The following is an 18,086-nucleotide window of genomic DNA, read 5'->3' on the forward strand; positions in this document are numbered from 1 at the left end:
CCCTTCATTGAATTCCAAGCAGCTTCAATCAATGTTTCTTGAATATAGTAGCCAGAACTGCAAGTAATATTCCAGCTGGAAGAACATTGTACAATGCCTTAATTGCAGCTTTTTCTCCACAGAATATCTTTCCCTATACATCTTCCACTCTCATGTTCACTTCTCTCCAGTTATCCATGCTGCAACAGTAAGGATTTCTACTGTCTCCCAGGAGGGTTGTTATTGGCCTTGACATGCCCAGTCTCACTGGTTTTTCTGTATCTGTACCATGTCCCAAACGCATGTGTTCTGCTGCACATGCGTTTCCTCAGTTGTCACCTACTGACAACACACCACAAATTCTCATAAGAAAATCCCAACGAGTTTGTGGTGCCAAGGTCATTACTGCAAACAGTGCAAGACTAGCCCTCAATTTGAGCCCTTGGAAAATCCCCTTATTGCCAACATTTCTCGTTCCAATCACTCCTGCAGGAATTTTTGTTGTTGCTTATGGCTTTTGAGGTGGTTGCCCTAAATAAAAAAAAGAACCACAAGCAGTTGTTTCCTTCAGCAAACACCAACTCTCCCAACGATCATCTCTTTTACATGAATTAGCTGTTTACTGTCTGGCACAGCCTCAAGAGCACAAGTGAAGTATGACATATGGGACTACATCTCTTCTCTTTGTCTGGAGGAAAAAAGGAATTGGTTGTTCTATCAAAGAAGGAATTCAGTTTTGTCTGGCACAACTGATCACCTGCAAATCTACTTGAACTCTGCCTCATTGTTAAAAGATGGGTTAGATGCTCATGATTAAGCCTTGCACATGCTGAAGTCAGGCATGCTTCCATTAATAATGTCAAAGCCTGAACAGTTACATACCACCAGAGCACAGCACAGGAATATACTTAATGCAATACCAAAAATTGTATTTGCTTATTGAGTTCATACACAGCTCACATTCAGTGGGATGCAGGACAAGAATGAAGCTGACAGTTTCAGCTGCTTCTCAACCCCTCCAGTGCAAACACAACATAAACTCATGGGAAGCAGTTCTATGAGTGGCAAAACAACAGCCCCAAGAGCTAAGAGAACAGAAGCAATCCAACCAGTTCTGCCAGATAAGTGCTGTAGTGGGAAGGGAGGTGGTTTTGTCCATTTATTTTTTGCAAATGTTGAGGTGCTAAAATATAATGTGTTTATCCCCTTAGATCTTTTTCACTGTAAATATTCTGTTGTTAATAGCTAGTAAACTAAAGGCTGAAAAGAACAGGCTTTATATTTGTCATAGCAAGCCCATTAAAAGAAAGCAGTATAACCCACAACTCTGAAAACAATCAAACAGAAATCTTCATGAGCATTTTCCACTTTGGGAATGCATTTAAATCCTAACATTATGCCTGGTGATGACAAAAACCGTCAACATTTATGGATGCTTAACTAATCTTCACCAGCAGGTAATAAGCTATCTGTTAATGCACACATGAGAATAACCCCACTCTTGAGCAGCTGTCTCAAAGTTACAAACAAAAGCCAAGCTTATCACTTCCAACCCATGGGGCAGACTCACCAGTTTTAAAGTGTAGCTCTGCTCTCAGAGCTCTGTGAAAACCTCTACTGCTGAAGCTAGACACTGAGAAGGATACATGCTTATGATAGAAGCAAAGCTTTCATTGCACAGTAATAAAATGTAATGGAATACTGGTGGGGAGGTTCAACCTCTACTGCCATCTCACTAACATCTGCCTCTGATGTCATGGGCTGACATAATAAAATAGGAGGCATTACTTTCAGAGCAGCCGTCATAGATATATTACAATGGGGTCCCATGTTTTACAATAAGATAATAGCAGAATGCACAGTAAAAGCACAAAGTACTGTTATTTTGTTGAAAAAAATAATAATTACACAGAGCAAAGAAAAACATGTTAAACAGACCCACAACTACTGGTAATGGACATGTAAGCAATGGAAACAGATATGACTGTTAAAACTTTCGTTTAAGATCTGTCCCAAAACATCTGCTAACGTGATCATAAGAATTTAATCACCCCTGATTAAAAAAAGTTACATTTCCTTCAACAGGATATTTAGCTATTGCTACCAAACAAAGCAAAGAACTTTTTAATTAAAGCTTCACATCCAACAGCTGTAGCAGTATCAAAGACTTTGCTTCTCCCTTTAAGCAGATAGGAAATACGAGCTGTACCGCACAACATTTGAAGTCTTTCTTAATAGCTCAATACTACCACATGCAAAACAAAAGCACGAAACCTGGCAGGACTTTTCAATTCCTGCTGTATTTTTCCCAAGGCACCAGACAATACAGCTGATTTTCATAATCATTGGAAGAAGCACAACACCTGCAATTCAAGTACAATGCTTTCCACCATTTCCATTAATCAAAAAGACAAACATCTCAAAGCTTCAGGAGAATACTGTATTCCATTGAACCTAAACTGCACTATGCCGAACGTGGTGGAGTTACAGAATACACTGATTTTTAATAAACATTAGTTTTCCTGAGCTCTTCTGGTAAACCAAGCTCAGATTCTGACGCTGAAAAGGAAATTCTCATAAAAACTAACCTGGTATTTACTTTTGGGCTGCTAAGATAACACAAAAACATTTCAGATTTGGTGTTGAGGAGACAATTCTATTTAGGCATGAAGAAATTAAGAAGAACAGAGAGTACTTCTGAGGTTATCAGAACAGGACTAGGGAAAGCAGGAGGAACAGAAAAACAAGGACAGGAACTACATGAAGCAGGACTGTGCTAACACATTTCAAGAAAATTACTAAGACAGAACTAGAAACACAGGAAGAGAAGAGAATGTATTTTTATGTAACTGATTACACTACAAAGTTTTGCATGTAGATGAAACAAGATAAATCCATATCTACAGGAATGAGAAGAGTTAACCAAAAGCCTTATCCAACTAAAACAGACCCTGCTGCCCTGAGTCTTCTGTTCACATCCCACTGAATTCAATTCTAAAAAGGCCCTGCTCTACAAACGATGCAATTCTGAATTGCAGACTTGAATTCAGTAGTACTACTGGATGGATTTTAAACCTCAGACTGAGTCTTGGGAATACATCCAGAAAAATCTCAACAGTTAACATTAATCAAAATCAAAGAAGAGATATGGAAAAAATCTTTGAAGAGAACCTGAAGTACAGGAACACACAGTTCATGTTAAGAGATTAGAAGTACTCCTGAAAATAAAGAGGAGGAAGCGTTGCAGCAAATAAAACCAAAGTAACAGAGAAGGAAATGGAAGGACAAAAGTTAAGAGGTAAACAGTGAAATAAATCCCCTGCCGGGAAGAGAACTTTCAGACATCCAGGTGAGAAGATTGTGACAGATGGATTCATTTACTCAAGTAAGACAAATAAAGAGGATGTGCAAAACGAAGACATCACAAAGACAAGGGCAGAAAGCAGAAGATGCAAGTAGACACACAGCAAAGAGTCCAGAATTTCTATTGGGGTTTCATGGATTTGTTAACATAACCTTGTCTGAAAAACAGAGACTCTTGGGAAGCAGGCAGGAATACTATCAGTTTTGCAAGTTACTCAAAACCAGGAAAGTCTATCTAGTAAAAGACTGGACACTTCTGAAACCAGAAAATAATGCAACACAGGTTTTGAATCTATGTCTATTCAGTTGAGGCAGAATTCAGGCAAGGTGAGACAACAGATCTCAGACTAGAGGACTCCACAGGCAAAGCAGCACAACGGAACAGAAAGCAAACAGTGCAGAAGGACAAGCTGAATCAAATTACTTCTGAGTGCCAACTACATACTACTGGAGACAAAGTACAAGGCCAAAACAGAGTAAAAAACCAATAAACAATTTCAGGATTAAGTATTCTCAACCCTTTGAAATTATGCACAAGCCTTTTCTTTACAGCTGGGAAGCAGAATTTCTGAGAAATTCTGAAGTGTTTAACAGTGGAAACACTTTCCAAAATATTCCTGACTATTCACGTTTTTCCTCTTTGTAAATTTCCTAATTCTACAGTAGGGAAACAGAGTGAAGAAAGGGCTGTCACCCTTGCCACAACTAATGACAACTAAAGAACAAAGGCACAATAGTAAGTAATACATAGATTTCTGAAAACACACAAGCAGCACAGAATAACAGCACTGGGAGGGACTAGGAACAAGTCATTTTGCCCGTCCCTCATGTCTTACAGAAATAAAATCCATAACTAGACTAACCCCAATATATGTCTAAGCTGTTACTGATGAAAATTCTGTAGCTTTTCCAACCTATTCTTCCCAAGCTCTGCAAGCTTTACTACTCAAAGGCAGTAACTAACACGAATCTTCCTAACTGATACAACCACTAGTTCATAGCCTGTTTGCCATATAACAAGTTTACTATTCTTCTTTACAGCAACCCTTCATATAGTCACATACAACAAAGCAATTAACTCCTTTGTCTTAAGCTTCAAGCTACTCAATATGTTTCACTAGCACAGTCAGTCATTAAGAATTCATTTTACTTAGGTCCCGTGCAGTTGTTTTTTTTTTTCTCTTTTCTTGTTTCCTAAAACTGTTGTGCAGACAGTGATCACTGACCCTGTGCAAGAAAAATCACAAATACACTCCTCTGTATTTGTCCCAACCAAAGAGTATCCTGTTGAGAAAGTCTGTTCAAGATCAGTTTTCAACCACATCAAAGGACATACTCTTCCTCATTCAACCTCAGCAGCTTCAAGCTTCAGCTTTCAAGCCATGAATGAAGTATTCACTGATACTGTCCTGGAGTCCTTAACCCTCATAGAATAAAAAAATCATTACGGTTGGAAATACCTCTAAGAACAAGTCCAACCATCAACCTATCACCACCACGTTTGCAGCGTTTGAGGCACGGACTCAGATGTGAACGATCCAAATCGTTTATTACAAGTTCTCACATCCCTTATAGACCTTCACAAGTTGTTATTTTCTAACTTTCCCGTCCGCCCTTACAACTTTCCCAACCACCTTTACATGTCAACAGAGCATTCTACAGAACCCTTTTCAACTGTCCATGCAGGCACATAACCAATCAGAGCTGTGAGACTCTTCTTCTCCTTGCAGAGGTGTCCTTGGTTCTCATGCTGTTTATCTTGCTCCACAGCTGCTGCTCTGAACAGCTTTTCTTGTATTCCCACAAGTACCAGTGCAGCCACCGCCCTCAGGCACCCTGGCCATCCCTTACTCACTTCCTTGGCAATTTGCAGCTCAGGGGTTTGGCAGATGACTTTTTTCCTGGCAGTTCTTAAGGTTCAAAGTCCAGCTGTAATCTCATTTTCCAAATATGTCACTTGCTGTTGAGTTATTTGTGCTTTCTGTAAACCAAGAAACTCAGCAAACTCTCAGTCTATTGTACACAGTCCTTTTGTTGCTGTGGCAGCCACGTGCTGCAGTAAAGTTCCACCCTAGGATGGAGGATCCCAGATCTCAGGCTCATGAGTTGACCATCATTCAGCTGTTCTCACAACCCTGGGTAACACTGTCCAGGTTAACTGAGACTCTTCTCCCCATATCAGGGCTTTCCTTTTCAAAGGCAAATAACCTTAGGCTTCCTTTGGCCAAACCAGGCAGAAGAGACATCCCTCAAATCCAGAAGGTAAACTTAATCTTTTTGTTCCTTAACTTGGTTAATAAAGTGCACGCATTTGCCACCACTGAGTGTATCCATTCAACTATTCTAGTACTTGCCCTCAAGTCTTGTACCAAACTACAGCACTTGCTATCAAAATTGGAATCCAAACTCCAAAAAGTTACCTATTATTTCTTTTATCCTTCTACAGTCCCATACCCTCAAAGGGCACCGCTTTACCCTGACTAGGCAAGCTCTTGCTTTTAACTTCTATTTAGGGCTTCATTTTTGGCCCTGATGCCCACACCACTAAGTGTATCATATTTGAGACTGCTGTAACTCCTGGGGGTACAACATTGTTTTGCCCAGTTTGTGTTAAAGCCAGAGTTACAGTTTTTAATCAGTCAATATCGTTGCACTCTTAGCTCCAGTTTTATTCAATTTCTTGCCAGAGTAACCCGGCAGGTACAAGAATTTCTGTATTCCTGCTTGTTTTCTTAGCTTATGTTTAATTAATCCAAAAAAGGAAACCTTTTCCCGTTGGGCAGTAGCATCTACACTGTTACAAAACCATCTATGGGTAGTAAGAAGCACCCATATCCACGAGAAAACGAACCTCAATATCCTGCTTTCCTAAATTCAATTTCCCACTGCAGTTTGCACACTGCTTTTCTTCCAGTGAGTTCACTCCCAAGTACACTGCCCGGTGCAACTCAAGGGTAGGTATGGCCAGCCATACGGACCACAAACCCACACAGAACCGCAAGGTATCGCTGCACAGAAGACTTATTAGGACCCTTAGACAAGGATCTGGGGAAAGTCGTATTCTTACAGCAGCTTCTGGGTAAAGCTCCTAGCCACAGCTCGGTTCCATTGCAAGAGTTCTGTTCAACACACAATGTCCTCTGGTGCTGTACCGGAGACTGCCTCTTGCTGGGACATACTCGTGGGGGAGAGGAGTGAAAGGAACGCCAGGACAGCAAGGGAGGGATGCCTGATGACAAGGGTGTGCGAATGTCCCCACCGAAGGAAGCAAAGAGAGCCGGCAGAAAGGGATGCTTCATTAGCGTAACAAAACACAGCCCCCATTCCTCCCTCCCTCCTCCCCAGCACCCCTTCCCATCGCCCTCCCCCGAGGGCAGATGTGCCATGAGAACGAGCTCCGGGCGTGCTCGCTGTGGGAATTCCTGCCTTCCTGAGCCTGTGCGGAAGAGGCGAGAGCCTGGCTGGAAGCCATCCGGGCAGCACCGCGGTGGCAGGAGGTGCACCAAGGCCGTCCTGCGGCCAGCTCCGGGCTGAGGGCACTCGGCATCCTCTGCTCTACGCGACTCCGAGGAGCCTGGCTACCTGCACCAGAGCTGGGAGCAGCCTGCTCCGCACCCAAGGTAGGTGCCCTTCGTGGCTCGTGCAGAGGAGCGCACGCTTCCTGCCCCCTGCCAGCAGCACCGGGAGAGGAGCGGGGAGCGGCCCCGGACGGGGCGGAACCCGCACTGCCGTACCCCAGGCGGGACCCTGGTCCCGGCTCCAGCTCCCGCTCAGCGCAGCAGGTTTGCTGGCCCAGACGGGCTGCAACCAGGGCGGCAGTTCATGCAGCCCGGGCTGGGCTCCGAGGGGCACGGGAACGGGCTGGGAGCTGGGACAGTGAGGAAGGGAGCAGAGGAGGTCAGCGTGCTCTGCTGCCCGGTTGGATCTCTGTAACACAGCGCAGCTGGGGCTGCAGTTCTTCCTCTGGGTCACGGGAGACACGAGACGGCCTCGCTCTGCAGCTGTGCACGCGTGGATTGATGGAAGCTTTAAACCCCCCGATGCCTCCTTTGGAGTGTCTTAATGTGAAGCCTCCAAGTGGAAATTTGCACTCGCCCTGCTCCTCCTCCCCGGCAGCCCCCAGCTTCTCTTCGGGGACCCTGCGGGCAACACGTGCCTCTGGCGACCCTTGAAATGGCGTTACCTTTTGTTTGCTGAGCGCTTGCCTGATGGCTCAGCTGGGGTTGTGCAAAGCCCTGGCAAGGCTTTTGTTGAGTCTGTCCCGGCAGCTGCAGATGCCTTGAGCGCACAGCTGCGGGCCCTGAGCACGTTCAGCATCTGCAGCAGCTCCGGCACTGGGCTCTGGAACAGACGATGAGAAGCTGGCAGCCTGTGGGCTGACTGGAGCACGCGTTGAGAACACGGCCGAGCAGCAGCAGGTCAGTAAAGCACAGCCCAGGTGCCTTCTGCAAAGGGCACGCGGTGCTGAGAGCGTCCCCTGGCAGTGAGCGCAGTCTGCGTGCTCGGCTGAAGAGGGAGGGAGGAATGAATTTATTGATATCATGCAGGTGTCCTGGAGTGCTCTAACAACTGCTTAACAAGGCTGTTGTAACCACGTGGTTGTTTATTGCCTTAATTGTTCTGTTTAACACTGCTGCTATTCGATAAGTTGCCTTCACGGTTCAGTTAAAATTCCCAGCACAGCATCGGCTGGTGGTGGCTGTGACCGTCACAGGCTGGTTTGGCTGCAGTGCTGTCACATACTCTCTCTTCTCAGGAGATGGAAAAATAATCTCCATGTGGTTGGATGTTTTGTTGATTTATTGTTGTGTTTAAGTAAGCCATCCTATTTATTTGAGAAGTGTGAACCATCCAGTTGACTCCTCGCCGTTTTGCACTTCCTTACCCGAGGAATGTGAGCCATCACCACTTTTAGGTAACATCAGCAGTAGGTGGTTTTGAGAACTACATCAGTCACCTTTACAGAGTACTTTTCCCAACCCTTTTCTGAGGGCTTGCTTGATTTCAGCAAGCCCAGGGCTACTTCCACTCCTGAGAGGATGTACGGACATCTGCCAGAGGATTTAATCCATTTGCCACCAGGTGTTCCCTCACGGATCTGTGGAGGTGGTGCTCCAGCAGGCTTGCTGTGTTTCAGTGTTGGGGGCTGCATTCACGGTGTTCTTCCATGAACCAGGTGCTTTTCTGCACCTCCTGCTGGATGGTTGGATGGCCATACCATTTTCTAACAGTATTTCTGCATCTCTTTCCTGGGTAGCCGTCCCCTTTAGGCGTGCTTGCAGTCAATCAAAAGATCCCCCAGTTGGCACAGGCTGTCCTTGTTGTATGTCCTCAACTTCCTTCACCACTCAGACCTCCAATAAAACTCCCCTTTCCCATTCCTCCTGTATCACTCTTCAGTTTCCTTAACTGCAGCTAGGGCAGGCAATAAGCCGTCATTCTGCTGCCTCTGTTTGCCTTAACTGTGTAGAGGCAGTGCCTTTAATTAGTGCTATGGGTGCAGTTTTGCATCTGTTTGGAGCCAAACCCTACAGGTGGAGGATGTGTGGCCTAAAGGATTGTAAGCGACTCGGGGAGGTCTTCGTTTATTGTGTGAATAAGCATTACCTGCACAACTTGCACCACGTAGTGCAGCAGAAATATTGTGGAATATCAGTCGCTTTTGATTCTGGGAGGACCGGTGCAGTTCTCCTTTGCTTCATATGTCACTTCCAAACCCGACACGATGCTGATAACACCTTTCCCATTTTGCATCCTATTACTGTCCCCAGTGACCTCTGCTTTCTGCTCAACTACAGCAGTAGCCACGAGAACATTCACAGAAGAATCTGGGATGCGCTTCATGTCTCTTGTCATCGGTTTGTTTCCCTTCTTGCCATCCTGCAGACTTTGCCCATTGGTCACAAGTGGATCCAAACACAGCATACACTCCTAAGGGAGAAGCAGGACTATATTTGTTGATATAATAGGGATATGCTGTAGTGATTTAACAGTGACACAGCAGGATCAGAGGTGGCTGGATACACTTGGTTATTTACTGCATGGAGGGTAGGGTTACGCACACACCTACAGGAGGCCCTCCCATTGAGTCACGAGGCTCAGAGTAGTTCCCCTTTTTTTCTCATGTCTTCAGTCCACAGAGGTAAGGAGCTAGGATGTGGCTGGATCCTCTCCTAGTCCCAAGCTTGGTCAAGGCTTTGTGTGGAAGGAATCATACGTGCACAGTCCCTCTAAGACAGAACCTTAGAGAGTACATGAAAGCTCCAAAGTAACCACGGGTGTCTTACAGAAGATCTGTATTGAGAAGGAGTCTTGATGTCAAGCTGCAAGGGATCTCTGTGCAGGTGTGAGCTGCAGAAACAGCCCTGCTCGAGGGCAGGTCCTGTGGTGCAGCCCGCTGCTGTGTAGCAGAGCTGGAGGGGCACTTGGGCTGCTCCCTTTTTTGGGGTAAGATGACTGCCTCCTTGCCGTGCTTTGTCTTAAGTCCCCTCTCAGTCTCAGCTGTTGAACTAAGTGTCAGCTACCAGTTGTTTCAGCCTCCCAGTCTGAGACAGCTTTGTGACGGTTCATCTCTTTGAGCCAGACTGTTTCCTGTGCTGCAGCTCATTGTCTTCCTCTGCAAGGCTGGGCAGTGCCCTGCAGAAGGGCTGAGCTGGGACTGGGACTGCTGCATTCCCTCACAGCTCCCCTGCCATTTCTCTTCTCTCTGCAGGCTCCAGTTCAACTTCTGCCTTCCAGCCGTGATCATCCCAGCCTGCAGGAGAGCAGCAAATGGCCGCAGCACATCCAGTTGAGGTAGGGGTTGGGGAAGCAGGCAGGAGAGGCCAAGGGGCCAGGGATGTGAATGCAGGGGAAGAGGGAGGTGCCCTCAGCCAGCGTGTGTGTGCTGGGGACAGAAAAGCAGCTGGGGTGTGAGGTTCTGTCCTGTGCGAGCTGCTTGCCTGGGCCTTGGCTGTTCCCAGCAAGGAGCCTCTTTGCTTGCAGGAGCCCGTGAGCTTTGAGGAGGTGGCCGTGTATTTCAGCAGGGAGGAGTGGGCGCTGCTGGACCCTGTGCAACGAGAGCTCTACCGGGACGTGATGTTGGAGACATACCAGTGTGTGGCCTCGCTGGGTGAGAGCTTGTCTGCCTTTCCTCCTCGTTAGGGCACCTTTGGCTGTGCAGAATGAGCCTCTGCAAGCCGGGCCTTGAATAAACACCATGCAGCTACATATTGACTCACACCACAGTGCCTGCAAGAAAGGTGATACTGAGAAGCATGAGTTTCAGAAGGGATTAGTATGCACGGCACTCTGATCAAAGCCACAGAGTCAGTGCTGGCAAGGAGGCATCAGCCAGGAGGGAGAAAACCAGCCCTTGTGTTGTGTGTTGCTTGGTGCCACCAGCTCCAGCTCACAGATGAATCCCTGGTTACTGCTATGGAATTGAGGATTTTCCATGCAATTGCCATCAACATTTTGATGCCTTGACCACTGGTAGACTGTAAGAAAACAAATAAGCTGTTGTAAAGTTAATTTGAAAGAAAAAATATCCCTTCACAATGTTCAGAGATGTCAAAACATTCTTTGCTCCAAGGGAAGCTGTAGGCACAGTGTAATTTAGACCTAAATGGTGGTTTCTCCTTGGGGAGGGGCACAGAGTGGAACTGTTGAACAGGCACTGTGCCAGCATGAGGGAAATGCTCTCTTGTTCCCTGTTTCTCTCCCTGAAGCTCCACTTCCAGCCCCCAAGCCCATGCTGATCTCCCTGCTTGAACGAGGGGAAGACCCCTGGATCCCAGATGTGCGTAGCCCTGAGACCATGCCAGGAGACCTCAGCCCAGGTGAGGTGGTGGAGGGAAGGGGAATGTTGGGGCTGTAAGAGCCTTCTCTGCCTGTGTTTTATTTTGGGCACTGTGTGCTATTGCTGCATTTCCTCTGTCATCCAGCAGCTGATGGGATCAAAAATACAAAGGAGGTTCCGCAGAGAAATTGTGTAGCGGAAATGCAGCTGAATCGCATCTCTGTGGAAGAAATCAGAAGGGATGTCCAGGAAGTCCTGCAGCAAGGTCAGGGTGAGCACATCAAGAAGCCCCTGGGAAAGCGTCTGGGAATGACACTGAGGAACCCAGTGGACACCAACATAGGTCCAAAGCAGCCTGAGGAAACCAGGAGCAAGGATGTGTGCCAGATGAAAAAGCAGAATCCATGCACTGAGTGTGAGAAAAGCTTTAAACTGGATTCCAGCATCACTAGCCACCAGTGCACGCACTCAGCAAAGAGGCATTATGAGATCTGTGATTCTGCAGAGAGCATGGAATGGAGACTCCACCCCACTGGCCAGCAGTGCATGTACACAGGAGAGAGAGCCTCTGAGTGCTCTGACTGTGGAAAGACTTTTACGGACAGTGGGAGCCTCACTTCCCACCAGTGTATCCACAGAAGAGGGAGACTGTACAAGTGCCTTGAGTGTGGGAAGAGCTTGAAAGGTATTTCTAAACTCAAAATACACCAACGTGTCCACACAGGAGAGCGACCATATAAGTGCCTTGTGTGTGGGAAGAGCTTTAAGGATAGTTCTACACTCAAAATACACCAACGTGTCCACACAGGAGAGCGACCGTATAAGTGCCTTGAGTGTGGGAAGAGCTTCAAAAACAGTTCCAGCCTCACCATCCACCATCACATTCACACAGGAGAGAGACCCTGCAAGTGCACTGAGTGTGGGAAGAACTTCAAAAACAACTCTGAACTGAAGGTGCACCAGCGTGTCCACACAGGAGAGAGACCATATAAGTGCTCTGAGTGTGAGAAGAGCTTCATAAGCAGTTCTAATTTGAAGCTCCACCAGCGCATCCACACAGGAGAGAGACCATATAAGTGCTCTGAGTGTGGGAAGAGCTTCATAAGCAGCTCTGAACTGAAGATGCACCAGCGTGTCCACACAAGAGAGAGACCATATAAGTGCTCTGAGTGTGAGAAGAGCTTCATAAGCAGTTCTAATTTGAAGCACCACCAGCGCATCCATACAGGAGAGAGACCATATAAGTGCTCTGAGTGTGGGAAGAGCTTCATAAGCAGCTCTGAACTGAAGATGCACCAGCGTGTCCACACAGGAGAGAGACCATATAAGTGCTCTGAGTGTGAGAAGGGCTTCATAAGCAGTTCTGATTTGAAGCTCCACCAGCGCATCCATACAGGAGAGAAACCCTATAAGTGCTCTGAGTGTGAGAAGAGCTTCATAAGCAGTTCTGTTTTGAAGCTCCACCAGCGCATCCATACAGGAGAGAAACCCTATAAGTGTCCTGAGTGTGGGAAGAGCTTCATAAGCAGCTCTGAACTGAAGCTCCACCAGCGCATCCACACAGGAGAGAGACCATATAAATGTCCTGAGTGTGGGAAGAGCTTCAAAAGGCGTGCTGAATTGAAGATGCACCAGCGTGTCCACACAGGAGAGAGACCATATAAGTGCTCTGAGTGTGAGAAGAGCTTCATAAGTAGTTCTGATTTGAAGCGCCACCAGCGCATCCACACAGGAGAGAGACCCTGCAAGTGCTCTGATTGTGGGAAGAGCTTCATAAGCAGTTCTGATTTGAAGCTCCACCAGCGCATCCACACAGGAGAGAAACCCTATAAGTGTCCTGAGTGTGGGAAGAGCTTCATAAGTAGTTCTGATTTGAAGCGCCACCAGCGCATCCACACAGGAGAGAGACCCTGCAAGTGCTCTGATTGTGGGAAGAGCTTCATAAGCAGTTCTGATTTGAAGCTCCACCAGCGCATCCACACAGGAGAGAAACCCTATAAGTGTCCTGAGTGTGGGAAGAGCTTCATAAGCAGCTCTGAACTGAAGGTGCACCAGCGTGTCCACACAGGAGAGAGACCATATAAGTGCTCTGAGTGTGAGAAGAGCTTCATAAGCAGTTCTGATTTGAAGCACCACCAGCGCATCCATACAGGAGAGAGACCATATAAGTGCTCTGAGTGTGGGAAGAGCTTCAAAAGGCGTTCTGAATTGAAGATGCACCAGTGCATGCACACAGGAGAGCGACCCTATAAGTGTCCTGAGTGTGGGAAGAGCTTCAAAAGGCGTTCTGAGCTGACACTGCATCAGAGCATCCATCAGGAAAAAGAGACCCTGTGAGTGTCCTGAGTGTGGTAAGAGCTTCAAAGGGAGTTCTGAATTGAAGCTGCACCAGCATATGCACACAGGAGAGAGACCATAGCTTCTGTCAGACATTTTAGAACATTTTGGCCAGGTCTGCATGCAGGGAGATGCCTGGGAACTTGTCTTTTCTCTCCCTCAGAGAATCCCATCTGCTGTGTTACCAGAATGTCTGCACCAGTGAGCTGAAATGGCAGGAAGCCTTGAGTGTGAGAAGGGCTTTGTGCCTAGCAGAGAGCTCCTCACACTCCCAGAAGAACTTCATGCAAAGCTCAGTCCTCATTAAACATTGCAGTCCACAGGACAGGTAGCTACTAGGACTGCATCTCCTGCAGGAAGAGTTTCTCTCAGGGCTGGTGCCTCATTTCTCATGGGAAAACCCCCAGCAGGAGAGACCCTCAAAATGCTGGAGAGCCCGGGGATGAGGGAGACCAATGCTTCTCTCCATGCAGGAAGAGTTTGCAAAGGAGACGGCATCACCGACACCCTCTGCAGAAGGGACTTAACCCAGGAGCTTCAGATGGCCTTTCCTTGCTGCCCAAAGCACTTCTCTCACCATGCCCGCTTTCCACTTCTACTCTTCCCACCAGCTGCTTTTTGATGCTGTTTCCTAGTGGAGAAGTGGTTGTGTAGGGATCTGCTGTGTGTCTGTGCGCATGTGTTGCTCTCAGTCATTTCTGGGTGCACTGATGCATCCCAGAGAAGGGTCAGCAGAGCAGTAACGTGGCTCTTGGAGGTTTTCTGAGAATCTTCTGTAGTGGAAAGAGAAGGGGGTGAATAAAGTAGCTGAGTTGTTCTGGAGCTTTCTTCACTGTAGTCTTGTTTTTGCTCTTAAAATAAATGTCAGCATGTGGAATGAGGAGAGGGAAAGGTGCAAGCAGGGTTTCGTTTTGGTGCCCTCTCCAGCCCACTGCTTGCTTCTGGACAAGGCATTTCCTTTCTTAATAGGGGAGATGCTCCAGGCCCTTCACCATCTTCGTGGCCCTCCGCTGGACTCTCTCCAAGAGATCCCTGTCTTTTTTGTACTGGGGAGCCCAGAACTGGACACAATATTCCAGATGAGGCATTAATAGGGCAGAGTAGAGGGGGAGGATCACCTCCTTCGACCTGCTGGACACGCTCTTTTTAATGCACCCCAGGATGTCATTGGCCTTCTTGGCTACAAGGGCACACTGCTGGCTCATGGTCAATCTGTCGTCCACCAGGACGCCCAGGTCCCTCTCAGCAGAGCTCCTCTCCAGCAGGTCTTCCGCCAGCCTGTACCGGTGCATGTAATTATTCCTCCCTAGGTGCAAGACTCTACACTTGCTTTTGCTAAACCTCATCCGGTTTCTTACTGCCCAGCTCTCCAGCCTGTCCAGGTCTCGCTGAATGGCAGCACAGCCTTCAGGCATGTCAGCCAATCCTCCCAACTTCGTGTCATCAGCAGACTTGCTGAGGGTGGTCACTATCCCTTCATCAAGGTCGCTGATGATGTTTAACAAGACCAGACCCAGTACAGACCCCAGGGGGACACTGCTAGTTACACGCCTCCATCCAGACACCACACCGGCAATGACAACCCTCTGCACTCTGCCAGTCAGCCAATTCTCAACCCACTTCACTGTCCACTCATCTATCCCATACTTCCTCAGCTTTATAAGGATGTCATGGGGGACAGTATCAAAAGCCTTATTGAAATCAAGGTAGACTACATCTACCGCCCTCCCCCTGTCCACCCAGCTAGTGACATCTTCATAAAAGGCGACCAGGTTGGTCGAGCACGACCTCCCCTTGGTGAACCCATGCTGAGTACAAGCTGTTCCATCACCTTCCCTGGGACAGAGGTGAGGCTGACTTGCCTGTAATTACCCGGGTCTTCCTTCTTGCCCTTTTTGAAGACTGTAGTCTTTTTGCTTTTATAAACAAAGCTCTTCTTGTGGGTTGCTGAGCACTCTGAGGTTCTTTGAAGTCAATTGACTACAAACCTCCTGAGTGGCCCTCTGTATCTCATAGGACTGGCACTGCCAGATTTTCTCTTGTATCCTAGGCATAGCCAAAGGCCATGTAAAAGGTGACTGCTTTTTTCATCATGGCTTTATTAAAGCTAACAAATATTGGCACTAATGGATTTCTGTCACTGAATACCAGTGTAGTCTCCTCTGTTTACTGAAGGCTGTGCAAAAGCTCTTGGACAGACCTAAAGCTGAATACTGAACAGCAAAAGATCAGCTATGAGCACAGGTGTAAGAGGTGGTGGAAATCCATATTGTCATTTGGAGCTGCTAGGCATCCACAACGATGCAGGTGGGAATGGCAGCTGGTGAGTAATAAATGCAAAGAAGGACCCAATCAGCGTCTAACAAATACACTGCAGGAAGATAAAGGAAATCCGTTGAGGGTTTGTATCCTTATAGTGCATGAGGAACTACTTGGAAACAGGTTGGGAAAGCAGAGGGGCCAGGAGGTGACCATAGTGGCCTGACGAATGAAAGCAGCCTCAAATAGATTCATCAGACCACCTGCTGTTGGAGCCAGACTCATGCTGAGCCTGCAGTTGCACAAACCCAATGACTTGCAGCATCCAGGCTGTAGGTGCAGGAGAAATACCATGTACCATTGCCTGCTGGTGGGATGTGCATCTGGCTGCTTCCTTGCAGCTTCAGCTCTGCTCTGCAGCTCCCTGTGTCCATGAGGAAAGCATGTCTTTGCTCAGGGGTGCTGTTTGTATGAAGAAGAGCAACTTATGAACTCCTTCTCTTATGTGAGTATAACCTTTCTCCCCTGCAGTCGGAGGGGATTTGCACCAAGAGCCAGGGGAGAGCAGACTTCCTTGTGCACAGCATAGCCAGGACAAAAGAAATTGTGCTACAGACTGTCAGTTCAGACTGTGTGTTTAGGAAAAGTCACTAATTTTGTGTCTTTCCCTCTGGAGTTTAATACAGGGAAAACCCACTCAGCTGCTCTTCCTGCTGGAGTTGCTGGCTTTCCCCATCCGACAAAGTGATCCCTGTGGTCACTGCAGAGGGAGGCAGAAAAGAATGGATGGCACCACAAGCTCATTATAAAAATGTGGGGAACCAGAGTTAATGAATCTTGGATGAGCCCCTGATCAGCCTGGCCCTGGGTGTGGCAATGGAGGGAGCTGGTCCAGGAGGATCTGATTAAAATCTCATAGCAATGACAGTCCCTAGAATGCAGGAGGCTGTGATGTGTCTATCTGTGCTTGCATCTGGTAGGGGCCACTGATGTAGAGCTGGGATCTCTCTGGATTAGATCAGTAGGATTTCTACCAGGACAGATATTATAGGGATTTACATGTTCCCTGACCTGGCAGCTTGCCCTAATGAAACACTGATTATGCAACAGCAATCTAACTTAAGCTCTAGCCAAAAAAATCTTCTGTGCTGAGAGATGGTGAGAGTACTCTCTCTGCAATGGCAAGGATTTGAAATTGTGCAGTGCATTAAGTTTGCAGATAATGAAACAATCAGGCTGTTTATTGTTGGTGCATGAAAAACAAAACTGGAAAAACTACAATTAGTGCCTGCCCTGAGATTCTCCTAGTTGTATGGCCAGATTAATGGATGAAAGTGTTTCCTTTGTGTGTATGGGAGATTAGTTCTGCTTGTCTCTCATTTCATGGCCAGTGGAGCTAAGGATAGCTCAAGGTGTCTGATATATAGCAGAATCAGAACTGAACCCCGGTGTCCTGCTGCCACATCCAGGAGCTGTGAACCCTCCTTTGCTGTCCAGCAGACCCCCAGTGCTGGGCATCCCTGAGAGCTGGCTGCGAGGGATGGAGGAGTTGCAGGATTCCTGCGTTTCTTGCTACCAGCTGCCTCTTCCTGAAGGAGAAACAAGTAAACAGAGAGTACAAGCAGCTGAGCGTGGAAAGGGATAGAAGATGGTATGGGACTTACCACTTTGTCAGTGTGAAAAGGGCTGTTCCCAAGGCAGTATATGTCCCAGAGGCTGGAATGGACTACAGATGGCTGAGATGCTGCATGCAATTGTTTTTCAATCTTTGCTGTGATAACGCTAAAGGCAGGGCAGCTTGATGAATAGACTGCTGAGCTGGCACCTGTGAGCTTTCAGTGGAGTCTGCCTTCATCAGGACATTTTTTTCCCCTCTTTTGCCCATCTCTGAAGAGGAAATAGTGTCATCTGCACAGTGAAACACCCTGAGACCTACAGCACTAAGAACCTGCTACCAGTACCACCAGGGAGAAAATGTTTGCCAAGCAGCCATCAAGTGCTTTTTCAAAGTTCTGCCACACCACATCCATCTTTCTTCCAGCTGCAGAGACCTCCCACCTTCTCACTCCATGAAGGGGATGGAAGATCCAGCTCCAGGCAAGTGGATGGGGTTAACCTGTGGATTCTTCTAGTGCCAGGTTTTAATCAAAGAGCTGGAGTTATGCCAGAGCCAGTCAGCTGTGGTGGTGGGTGTGTGAGAGTCTAGCACATCTTGATTATTAGGGGCATTAAGAAAACCATTCAGAATTTAGCGATCTCAAACAGCACTAAGTAGGGTGTTAGAAGATGAGCTAATGTTCCCTTTAATACCCATCTTGGTTCTCCTTTTCTTAATTTCTTTTTATTTTCTTCTTCTTTTTTTTTTTTT

The 18,086-nt window shown here is 47.2% G+C and overlaps 1 long non-coding RNA gene and 1 pseudogene across 2 annotated transcripts in view; one reads left to right on the forward strand and one right to left on the reverse strand.

Annotated features, from left to right (window-relative positions):
- The first annotated feature begins 9,804 nt into the window (after positions 1–9,804).
- LOC146756597 (uncharacterized) overlaps positions 9,805–18,086 on the forward strand; it is a 210,935-nt pseudogene continuing 202,653 nt past the window's right edge. The window contains exons 1-3 of the transcript XR_014937235.1: positions 9,805–10,453; positions 11,052–11,162; positions 11,268–13,436. The product of XR_014937235.1 is annotated as an uncharacterized LOC146756597 (transcript). The remainder of the gene's footprint in view (positions 10,454–11,051; positions 11,163–11,267; positions 13,437–18,086) is intronic.
- On the reverse strand, positions 16,931–18,058 carry LOC146756598 (uncharacterized). Its single transcript, XR_014937311.1, has 2 exons — positions 17,383–18,058; positions 16,931–17,307 (listed from the first exon to the last, which is right to left on the reverse strand). It is a non-coding gene; the product is annotated as an uncharacterized LOC146756598 (long non-coding RNA).

This window comes from Coturnix japonica, chromosome 26, assembly GCF_054131305.1.
Source record: "Coturnix japonica strain WE chromosome 26, WE-NBRP24, whole genome shotgun sequence".
Taxonomy (NCBI): domain Eukaryota; kingdom Metazoa; phylum Chordata; class Aves; order Galliformes; family Phasianidae; genus Coturnix; species Coturnix japonica.